Here is an 11,566-nt window from a genome sequence, read left to right as displayed (position 1 = left end):
AAGAAATCGTTGCTGGACTTCTAGGATTTGATGATCTTGACAATATGGTGTTGGAAGGTGTCACAGTTTAAAATTACACCAGAAGAAGAAGGATACAAAATTAGACCTGATATTACTGTTATGGATTTGCTGCGAGTCCCCAGCAGCTGGCTGCAGGATCCCAGTGGCAGCAGGTGTACAAACTAAGGTACAAAACCCAGCTATGTGGTGATGGGCTGGTCCCCGGTGAGCCTGGCGAGTGGTGTGAGCAGGCAGCAGGTGGGAGGCACAGTGACAGGCACATCATACAGAATAGAATTGGATATTTATTAGTTGGGTTATGGAGGGGAAGGAAAAAGGGGAGAACGGGGATGAGAGAGAGAGAGAGAAGAAGAGAGAGAGAGAGAAAGAGAGAGAGAAGAGAAAAAGAGAAGCAAGACAGAAAAGGGGGAAGCAGAGAAGTGGGGAGAGAGGCAGGCAGAAGCTTCCTCTCCCAGAGAGGGGACCGGAAGTGAGGAGAGTGGGGCAGAGGCTGCAAGGAAGGAGGGAGTGGGCATGGCTTGTCTCTTAAAGAGCAATTACTAAATGGAAATTATGTAACAATGCTGGTTTCTGGAGAAGTAGAGCCTGAAGGAACAATGGATTTCCTTAGACTGTGGTTTCTATTAAACTGCTAATATTTAGATTCCATGAAGGGAAGTTTCCAATAGATGAAAGTACTTTGAAGATATGTCAGGTCCAAAGGAAACTCCAGTCCCCAATTTCTAATGAACATTTCCCTCTCATACGGGCCATTCCTCATCAACCTCCTAAGGGACAGAAGGCTATCTGTGGTGTCTATTGGCATACCTAGGCACATACTGGACCCAGGCTCACCCAAGGACCTGTGACTCTTCTCAGGTATTCTCACCCTTCCCCTAGACTAAACTTCTCCAGGATTGGGCTTCCCTTCCCCAGCTCCTCATTCCTGTACAGCCCTGCCTTTTTGGCCATACACTTTCATTTTGCTCTCTCCTTCGTCTTCCTCTTTTGGTTTTCTGAAGTAAGATTAATAAAAACTCAGAGATAGATGTTGGGTTTCAACCGGAAGACCAGAAAAGCAAAGAAGCTAGCCACTGGCTCTTATCTCAATCTCAGTTCAGAAATGATGATCCTGCCTATAGGAAACCTCAGCATGAGACTGAGCCTGAGAGCTGTCTCCTTTAGTTTTATAATCCTCTTTAGTTCTGGGATTAAGGGCATGTAACACTACTGCCTGGTTTCTAAGGCAAGCTAAAAAATAAAGTGTGGGTAAAAAATAAAGAAAAGAAAAAAGGAGGGTAGCAGTCAGGCCCTGCCAAGACAGGTGGTCAAACAAGTGGCCAAGAATGACCAACTCGACAACAATCTGGTCCAAGATCCAGTGCTTTGAGTTGTTCCACTCCAACATCTACTTCATCTAAGAGCTTCTGGATCACACAAAGGAGCTAGTACTACAGACCAAAGGTCACAGGAAGACCATGACTCTTGTCAACAGCAGGATATCCAGGAGGAATCTCAGTGATGAGTCAGTCTCTACGATGTGTAAGAAGCGAGAAACGTAGAACCAGACTAACAACTTATTGCAATGAATAGTTGCATGTATAGCTGTCTGAGCAAAAAGTTTTCTTTGTGACACTACAGTTTCCAATGACACCATGATAAATTGGTATATGATGCATAAGTGGGAAAGATGAAGGAACAATGTGGTGGGTGTTCGGTGGAGGCAGAACCAGGGACACCACAGCTGTGACAGGTGTGAGAGATGCCTGTGATTGACGGGGAACCTGTAGATGCCCAATAGGGTCGGTAGGATGGAGTTCAGAAACCTGGAGTTTGTGCAGTCTCAACACCCAGCAAGCTGCTCAGCTGCAAAATTGCCCTGGCTATGAACAATGACAGGATGTCCGAGATAAAGAACAGTTAATTTTCAGGCCTGGTCCTCCATGAAATACCTCCATGGTCCATTCTCTCAGAGGCCGTGTTGGTATTGGTGGTCAATGCTGCTGCTCCAGGCACTGATAAAATCTGAGGTCAATGCAGATGTCTGTGGTCTATGCTGCAACCTGAAGCCATTTTGATGTCTGTGGGCCATGCTGTGGATGCAAGGCGATGTTTGGGTCATTGATCCTACAGCAGCCAGGGGTTGTGTTGAAGTCTGAGGTCTGTGTTACTGCTCAGGGCCATGTGGATGTGCGTTGTCTATGCCACTGTCTGAAGCACTGTCTGTTGACATCCATGGTCCCTGAGCCCTCTGAGGCCCATGTTGATGTTGGTGTCCTGAGCGTTCACCTGAGGCCATGTCGATATCCGTGGTTCATGCTGTAGCTGAGGGCTATGTATGGGTCATGGCCCTGATGTGACTGGGGCTGTGCTGATGAACGTAGGCCATGTCACCACCTAAGACCTTCAGGGATATCAATGGCTAGTGCCATTGCCTAGACATGTTAGAGATGTTGATTTCTGTGGACTGTGCTGCTTTGGAGGGCCATTTTGACGTGGGTGGCCTTTGAGTCTCATGGGTACATGTGGATATCTGTGGTCTGTGCCATTACCAGAGGCCATGTTGATGTTCATGGGCCTGGCTGTCACTGCGGTTCATATTGGTGTTCATGGCCCATGTTACCCCAGAGGCCTTGTTGACAACTTAGGCCTGTGCTGCTGATAAAGAGTGTGATGGCGTCTGTGCTCTGTGTTTCAGTTGTCTGTTGTCTGCACTCCCACAGGAGATCAGAAGGAAGTTCCTGGAAAGTGCTGAATCCGTAGACCAGGTGGATGTTCGTAGTCAGTGCTATTGCCAGAAACCAGGTAGAAGTCCATGAATCATGATCCCACTGACTGTAAAGGGCAAGGAAGCTACTTTTACAGTGATACTGGTTACTGCAGATTGACAGTTTTGAAACAGAGACACAGAGGTTTCTGTGACAACCCCACCACCACTCTGCCACCCCCAAAAAGTAATAGCAAGGTAAAAAAAAATAGTAAAGTATGGTTCTCCAAAATTGATGATGTCTTTTAGGGGTACAGGTGAAGAAGGTCTCAGTGTCCTTTAAGGGGATGAACACTGGGAGTTTGACCATGCTCCAGTGAGTACATGGGCAACCAAAATTGAACTCAATTTTTTCTTTTCTTATTTTTTCTTCCTTCTTTCCTCCCTCCACCCTTTCTTTTTTCTTTTTTTTATTTGTTTGTTTATAAAAATTTCCACTTTCTCCCCTCCTCCCCATACCCTCTTATTCCCCCCGCTCCCTCTCCCCCCCCCCCACTCCCTCTCCTCCTTCCTCTCCAGTCCAAAGAGCAGTCAGGGTTTCCTGCCCTGTAGGAAGTTCAAGTTCCTCCCCCCTCCCTCCAGGCCTAGGAAGGTGAGCATCCAAACAGATAGGATCCCAAACAGCCAGTACATGCAGACGAAACAAGACCCAGTGCCATTGTTAATGGCTTCTCAGTCAGCCCCATGTCATCCACATTCAGAGAATCCGGTTTGATCACATGCTCGTTCAGTCCCAGTCCAGCTGGCCTTGGTGAGCTCTCATTCGATCAGTCCCCTTGTATCAGTGGGTGAACGCACCCCTCCTGGTCCTGATTTCCTTTTTCATGTTCTTCCTCCTTCTGCTCCTCATTTGGACCATGGGGGGCTCAGTCCGGTGCTCCAATGTGGGTCTCCGTCTGTATCACCATCCATCGTCTGATGAAGGTTCCCTCTGGTCCTATCTTGCTCACGTTTTCCCTCCTTCTGCTTCTCATTTGGATCTAGGGAGTTAAGTCCAGTGTTCCAATGTGTGTCTCTGTCTCTATCTCCATCCATTGCCAGATGAAGGTTCTATGGTGATATGCAAAATATTCATTAGTATGGTTATGGGCCAAGGCCAGTTCAGGCACCCTCTCCTCTGCTGCCCAGGGAAGAATCTGGGGACCTCTCCTTGGGCCTGAGAACCCCTCCAGAAACAAGTCTCTTTCCAACCCTAAAATGGCTCCATTAGTTGAGATATATACTTGCCTGCTCCTATATTCATCCTCCCTCACCCCATCTCATTCCCCCACGCCATCCCCAATGCTCCCCCTCTCCCTTCTCTCTAACCATCTCCCCTTACTTCCATCCCCCAACCCCCCATGCACCCAAGTTTGCCTGGCAATCTTGTCTACTTCCAAAAAATTATTAGTAACCACCTGTGTCTTGTCAGATCAGCATGGATTAAAGTTAGAATTCAACAACAATGCTACCCCCAGGAAGCCAACAAACTCATGGAAGTTGAACAGTCAACTACTAAATCACCCCTGGGTCAAGAAAGAAATAAAGAAAGAAATTAAAGTCTTCCTTGAATTTAATGAAAACAAAGACACAACATACTCAAACCTATGGGACACTATGAAAGCAGTGCTAAAAGGAAAGTTCATAGCACTAAGTGCCCAATTAAAGAAAACGGAGAAAACACATATTGGAGACTTAACAGCACACTTGAAAGCTCTAGAAAAAAAAGAAGCAGATTCACCCAGGAGGAGTAGAAGTTTGGAAATAATCAAACTGAGGACTGAAATCAACAAAATAGAAACACAGAAAACAATTCAAAGAATCAATGAAACAAAAAGCTGGTACCTGGAGAAAATCAACAAGATTGACTAACCCCTAGCCAAACTAATCAAACGGCAGAGAGAGAACATGCAAATTAATAAGATCAGAAATGAAAATGGGGACATAACCACGGACACAGAGGAAATTCAGAGAATCACCCTTTCATTTTTCTTTCTTCCTTCCTTCCTTCCTTCCTTCCTTCCTTCCTTCCTTCCTTCCTTCCTTCCTTCCTTTCTTTCTTTCTTTCTTTCTTTCTTTCTTTCTTTCTTTCTTTCTTTCTTTCTTTCTTTTTCTGGAATAGGTTACAAGATGAGGATGATCATGCAGGGACCAGGAAGTCAGTGTGATTGGGTTGTATTATGGAAATTTTCAAATAATCAATACAAATATTATGTCGGGAAAAAAGAAACTTATTTGAGCAGTCATGAGCCAAAGACTGTGGTTTTTAATTTTGCAATGTTTCTCCTGGAAGACACAGAATATTAAATAAAATTTATAATTTAAGAAAGAATCAGGCAGGAAAATGCAGCCAGCCCTCCACTCTACAATGAAGAAGCAGGTTCCTTTTGTTCTCTTTTGTGACTATTGGTATCAGGTCAAACTGCCAAAGACATTTTATTGACAGTGAAGCCACAGCTGGAAACTTGACACACACACAAAAATTGTCACTAATGTCTTTTTACAGTAAAAAACAAAAAAGTCTGTTTTCCGCAGACAGCCACTAAAGTAGATAATCTGCAATTTATAGCCTAATGTCAAATAAGTTTCCCATATGTGAGAGACTGACTTTAGGACATTGTTAAAAAACAATGGGTCTTTAATTATCTTAAAGTTCAAATTTTAAAAGTTTTACTGTTATAATTGTGTTTAATTATCATTAACACAAAAGGAGTAAACTTGTGAGTATATTTCATTTTTTATTGTAGAAAACATATCTCTCCCAAACCATTGTCACATGTTGTTTAAAAGCATATTTCAAAGTCTCAATTTCTAAATACTTCCTGTCCCTTTGGGACTTATTAAAGGATCTTCAGTGACCCATGAGGCTCTACATGACCTACTCCATCCTACCCTATCCTTTTCTGACAGTAGATACCACTTCATACTCCTCACTCACTCTGCTGTGAAGTGGGAGTCCCCTCTTTGTGCTGTGATTCCCATTAATGAATAAAGAAACTGCCTTGGCCTGTTGATAGGGCAGAAGTTAGGTAGGTGGGGAAGATAGAACTGAATTCTGGGAGGAAGAAAGCAGAATCAGAGAGACGCCATGCTTCTGCTGGAGACAGATGCTGGGAATTTTACCCGGTAAGCCACTGCCATGTGGCAATATATAGATGAGTATGAATAGATTAAATTAGAATAAGAGTTAGCCAATAAGAAGCTAGAGCTAATGGGTCAAGCAGTATTTTAAGTAATGCAATTTCTATGTAGTTATTTTGGGGCTAAGTTAGCTGGACAAACAAGTGGCCTGGTTCTCCTTGCAACACTGCTGTGTGTTTTATCTGCTCTACCTTCATAGTCTTTGATCACACCAGGAACTTGTTCTCCTTTGCACTGGCTTCATCACTCCTTCGGAATGACTTCTATTAAGTAGAAGACTGCTACCCTCTTTCAGAAACAGCACTGCCCTTCCAGAATTTACCCTCCTTTATTTTTCTGCTTAACACTTGTTATCATCCAACATCACAAACTTGATTTGTTTCTGTCACTTCTACCTACAAAGAGAATGGAAACTCTTGGAAGACAGGGCAAAGTATGTTTGTTGATTGTTATATCCCATTGGCCCAAGTCAGTGACTGACCCACAATAACAGCATGAAGGTGCTCACAGTCTCTGAGCGGTGGTTATTTCTTTAATATTAACGTTTATTTATTTGTGTTTGTGTGTGGTGTGTGCATTTGTGTGGTGTATGTGTATGCATGTATATGTGTGGTGTGTGATTGTATTGTATGTGTATCTGTGTGTGACGTGTGTTGTCTGAATGTTATGAGTTTGATGTGCACTCGTGGTGTGTGTGTGTGTGTGTGTGTATGTTTGGTGTGTGTGTGGTATGTGTGCACATGCCATGGAGTTCATGTGCAAGATATAGGCCAGCTCTTAGGATTCAGGTCCCTCTTTCTACCATGTGTAACTGTGTAGTCAAATTCAGGATATCAGGCTTCAAGGCAGGTGCCTATTTAAACAAAATAATGGTTCTTAAGATTAAGTTCTTAGACCACATTCTCAGCACAAAGGAGATTTATTTGTCACAGATGGACAGAGGCCAGGGACAGGCAGCAAAGTCAGGAGCTAGAGGAAGAGGGAGAAGAAGGAAACAAAGGAAAGGGGAAGGAATATTTGTCCTGGAAGACAAAGAACAGCCTCTGGATGGAAGGGTGGCAACATAGGAAAATGGCCGTTTATAAAGGTCCAAGGGGAAATCCTGCGTTAGGATGAGGTGTTTAATTTTAATTGGACATGTTAATTAGGTGAGTCAAAGGGGGCTTTTGATGGTTGGGTTTTAATATTTTCCTAGCTGGCTCTTGGTGGTCAGCCTCAAGAGGAGGGATTGGCACAATAAGGAAATGGGCGTTGGTCAGTAGCTGCAGGAATATAAAGTAACGGTTTTTACCGAGGCGGAGAGAACTGGGGAGAAGGGCAAGGCCTGCCAGGCCAACTAGCTGGAGTGGGTTAATGTTCCTTCACCGGTTGTATGCATCTCTTCTGAGAAAACATGGCTGATACAGGAGGGCCATGCCCATTGTGAGTGGTGCCATCCCAGAGCAGGTGGTCCTGGGCCATTTCAGAAAGCAGGTTAAGCAAGCCCAGAGAGCAAGCCAGTAAGCAGCCTCCTCCATTGCCACTGCTGCAGTCTTCTGGCCCTTGGTTCCTGCCCTGTCTCCTGCCCTGTCACTGTAGAGTGAAATCAACTTTTTTCTCCCCAGGCTGCTTGTGGTCAGTCATGGTGTTTTTTATCACGGTAGCGAAAACCAAACAATGACACATCCTCTGTCTTAACAAATTTCCCTCCAAGATGGAGATTTCTGTTCAGATAAAGTTGCTATAAACCAGTGCCTTCCCCTGCTGAGCCTTCTAGCTGGAGTCCAGAGAGATTTGTTTTGCTCTTTCTTATTTTTAATTTGTTTTTTTTTAAAAACGTGTGTGATGCTGTGGTGGTTTGAGTAAGAATGGCCTCCACAGGGCCATATATTTGAATGATTGGTTTCCTTTTGGTGGGACTGTATGGGAAGGATTTGAAGGGCTTGTTGGAGGAGGTGTGTCAAGGATGTGGCCTGTAAGGCTTCAAAACCTCACATATTCCCGGTTAGCTCTCTGTGGGTGTTCTGTTTTTCATGGGTCATTTGAAGAAAAAGGCTCGCTTCAAAATGTCATTTAGGCTCAGCAAAAGAAGTAGGGGGCGTCAGTCTTGATGGGCTGACCAATCTTGGCTTTGCAAAAGTCTCCTTTATTGCCTAGGCTGGGCATAGGGAGCGGCAGAGAGTGCTCGCTGGCACATGGAGCCTCCTCCCCTTTGGGCCTGAGCGGGTGCACAGAAGAGGCCACGCTCTCCCCGCCAGAGCCGCAGCATGGTTGACTATATGGTGGAGTATGACTTTGACGCTATACATGATGATGAATTAAATATTCAAGTTGGGGAAACCATCAGAAATGTGAGAAAACTACAGGAAGAAGGACGGCTGGAAGGAGAACTAATGGGAGAAGAGGGAGGTTCCCTGATAATTTTGTTAAGGAAATTAAGCGAGAGACGGAACCCAAGGATAACAATTTGCCCATCAAACGGGAAGGGCATGGAAATGTAGCGAGTCTTGTACAGCGAATCAGCACTTACGGACTTCCAGCTGGAGGAATTCAGCCACATCCACAAATCAAAACCCCTAAGAAGACAAAAAAGCGTCAGTGTAAAGTTTTTTGACTACCTTCCACAAAATGAGGACTAACTGGTGCTGAGAGTGGGGGATATTATTGATACTAATGAAGAGGTGGAGGAAGGCTGGTGGAGCGGAACCCTGAACAGTAAGTTGGGGCTTTCCCCCTCAAACTTTGTGAAAGAGTTAGCGCTCACAGATGATGGGTGAAACTCACGAAGGTCTGGATGAATCAGAAATAGCTTTGACTGGCCCTACATCACCATTACTGCCTCTGGGAAACGGGAGTGATTCTGGATCAATTACACAGTCAAAGAAAGTTTTCCAAGGAGTTGGATTTGGAGATATGTTTAAAGAAGGCTCTGTGAAACTTAGGACAAGAGCATCCAGTAGTGAAACAGAATAGAAAAAACCAGAAAAGCCCTTAATTCTGTAGTCACTGGGATCCAGAACCCAGAACGTGGAGGTGACAAACCAGACACTGATGGCGAGAGTAAAGCTAAGGAATATTATAGAGCGTTATTTGCTTATGAAGGAACCAATGAAGATGAACTTACTTTTACAGAAGGGGAGATAATCCATTTGATAAGTAAGGACCCTGGAGAAACAGGCTGGCGGAAGGGTGAAACAATGGCAAAAAAGGAGTGCTTCCAGACAACTCGGCTGTTCTGATAAGTGAACTAGATAAAGACTTACCAAAACCAAAGGAACCAACTCCTCCTGCAAAGGGTCCAGCTCCAAAGCCTGACCTGTTAGCTGCAGAGAAGAAAGCTTTTCCTCTAAAGTCTGAAGAAAAAGATGAAAAATCACCAGAATAGAAAACCTTCTAAGTCAGTTGTTCCTCAAGTCCCACCCCAAAAGCCCACTCCACCTACCAAAGCCAATAATTTATTGAAATCTCATGGAACCCAAAAGCGGCCAGACAAACCAGTTCCTCTTTCACCTCCAGCATCCAAAATTAATGGAGAACTTTCTACAATTTCTTCAAAGATTGAAACTGAGTCAGTATCAAAACCAAAGTTAGATCCTGAACAACAACCAGTCAGGCCAAAATCAGTAGACTTTGATGCCTTTTTAGTCAGATACTCCAAAGAACAGATACTGTACATTTTGATGACATAGCTTCCTCAGAGAACTTGTTACATCTCAGTACAAATAGACCCAAGATGCCTGGAAGAAGGTTGCCTGGCCGCTTCAATGGTGGACAATTCCCCAACTCAAAGACCAGAAAAAAATGTTGTAGTTACCAAAAGAAGAAGATAGTGACAACCTAAAGCTGGTGGAGCTTAAAAGGGACACACTACTCTTCAAAGCCATCTCTTCCAGCACCTTCAAGTGCTTCGAAAGTAAACACAACTGCTTCCCCAACTCCCTTAGAACTCAAAGCTAAAGCAGAGACAGAGGATGGGAAAAAAGTCCTCTGGATGAACTTAGAGCCCAGATTGTTGAATTACTGTCTATTGTAAATGCACTGAAAAAGGATCATGGGAAAGAACTGGAAAAGCTACAGAAAGAATTGGAAGAAGAGAATCCATGCGGAGTGACCTAGAGGTGGAAATTGCAAAGCTGAAGTTGTTCTGTCTTCTTGAGGTGGTGTGGACCCAGTGTTCTTAATGCTCCAGTGATTTAGGAGCAACACTAGAACTTAACTGACTTGTTAAGACAGCAGATGTGGTGTTGTGATGAAGAAATGAGAGGACATGAACTGTGATATCTACCGAAAAGTTAGGGAGTGTGACAATTATATATATATTGTTTTGTCAATATGAGAAATGAGGCCTTATTTCCTACTGTGCTGGGCTAGCAAACATTTATGTTGTTTGCTTGAAAATACTACTGAATCTGTACAAAAAGGAATGAAAGTTCACAATAGTTTTTTTTATTGAAACTTGTATTATTTTTAAAGAGTTCTATACTATAAATATTGTACTATCTTTACAAATAAGCTGTAAGATAAACTATTTGTGATGGACGGGTTAGCTTTATGGTAACTAGAACCACTGCTTTCCTGTAACAAATAAGGACATACACTTGCATAATGCACTACATACACCACACACACACACACACACACACACACTTTTAGCTTCGTACCCAGGATTACACTGTTGCGCCTGTGTCTGCAGTGCTGTTTGTACATTGGATGGTAAAATAGGAGTTCCTAATTACCAGGTTCCTCACCCATGCATAATGAATTGTTAATGAAATAAGAAAAGCAAATTAAACTTCTAGGGTGTTCTATAATGCTCACACTATAGGATTCATTAAAGGAAGTTAGTTAAATTTACTGGATTAATCTTTGGGAAAATATGAGCTTTGTTCTCATTCATGTGACCTAAGGAATCTAAAAATGTCATGCTAATTCTTATTTGTGCCTAGACTGTGCAGCACATGTTAAATAGTATAAACCCCAGCCTTATTGCTGTATTCTTGTGCCCATTCTACAGTTCTAAATATTACTCATTCCATTATCTTACAATTAGCTCTTTGTAGCCTTCCCTTAGTTTTCACTAATGATAACCTTAGGAAGCAAAGCCTCTAAACCTAGATCTCTTCAAAATTTCAGAATGAAATTTATTGGGAAAGCTATAATGTAAACTCAGGGTTTACAGACATAATCTCTCTAATAGAACACACTAACTCCTAGATATATTTTGGATTGTTACTTATGTAAGTGTTAAAAGAGTGTTAGTACTTCACAAATAGTAACATTTTGGGTTATGAAAATCAAATATAATTAACCATGTTGAAGATCATTTCAGAATGGATGCTTAGCCATTTTCAGCATCACAAATCGATAGTGGAACATCTTAGACAAGATCAGCCACATTCAGGGTGGTATGGCTCAGACCTGGCAAACATTTAAAACTTTGTATCTGTAGGGCAGCGTGTCTAAAATCAATGAGGAAATGGTATTATTTGTTAAAAGTCAAGCTAGGTTTTAAGGTTTACTTTATTAAATTAAATGAATGTCAGATTGGAGGTATCATACTTCTTAAAAAATACTTTTTCTTTACATTTTAATCTTAAAATGGAAAAATCTTTTAAAATAGAATTTCTTGTGTTGCTTCCAATAAAAGAGAACTGAAGTAGAAAACGGTTCACTTGCCAACACAAAATTACACCTGATTAA

The 11,566-nt window shown here is 42.8% G+C and overlaps 1 pseudogene; it reads left to right on the top strand.

Moving 5' to 3' along the window:
* Nucleotides 1-8,028: 8,028 nt before the first annotated feature.
* On the top strand, nucleotides 8,029-10,047 carry LOC125409582 (CD2-associated protein pseudogene; annotated as a pseudogene).
* The last annotated feature ends 1,519 nt before the right edge of the window (nucleotides 10,048-11,566 follow it).

The sequence above is a fragment of the Myodes glareolus genome, chromosome 9, assembly GCF_982192425.1.
Source record: "Myodes glareolus chromosome 9, mMyoGla1.1, whole genome shotgun sequence".
Lineage (NCBI taxonomy): Eukaryota > Metazoa > Chordata > Mammalia > Rodentia > Cricetidae > Myodes > Myodes glareolus.
The sequence above is the reverse complement of the archived record's forward strand: the minus strand, read 5'-3'. Positions and strand labels throughout refer to the sequence as shown.